Here is a 387-nt window from a genome sequence, read left to right as displayed (position 1 = left end):
CTCCCTGGAGGTGGTGGCTTCAAGCAGAGGATGTAGAACTCTGCTTCTCTTGCTCTGAAGCTGACTGGGGGCTTCTTGAGTGCCACGGGGATGGAGGGAAGCACCCTACCCTGAAAGCCCAGCCCAAGCTTCTGCCCTGGATGACCTGAGGAGGAGTTCCTCCTTTCTCTGGGCATCCCCAAAATGGGGCCAGGGAGGACTAGACAACACTCCCTAGAGGCGCCTTTCTGCTCTGGCCCTTGTGCAAGCTGAAGGAGGCTGTCCAGACCCACCCTCTGCAGTACCCAATTATTGCCACTGGAAAGCAGCAGGGAGTAAACCTGCGGTCCGGCCTCCTTTCCCTGCCGGCCAGTCCCTCTCCCATCACCCGGTGGTCTTTGCTCCTCC

Source organism: Hylobates moloch, unplaced genomic scaffold (genome assembly GCF_009828535.3).
Source record: "Hylobates moloch isolate HMO894 unplaced genomic scaffold, HMol_V3 SCAFFOLD_1250, whole genome shotgun sequence".
In the NCBI taxonomy this organism is placed as follows: domain Eukaryota; kingdom Metazoa; phylum Chordata; class Mammalia; order Primates; family Hylobatidae; genus Hylobates; species Hylobates moloch.
Note: the sequence above shows the minus strand (reverse complement) of the source record.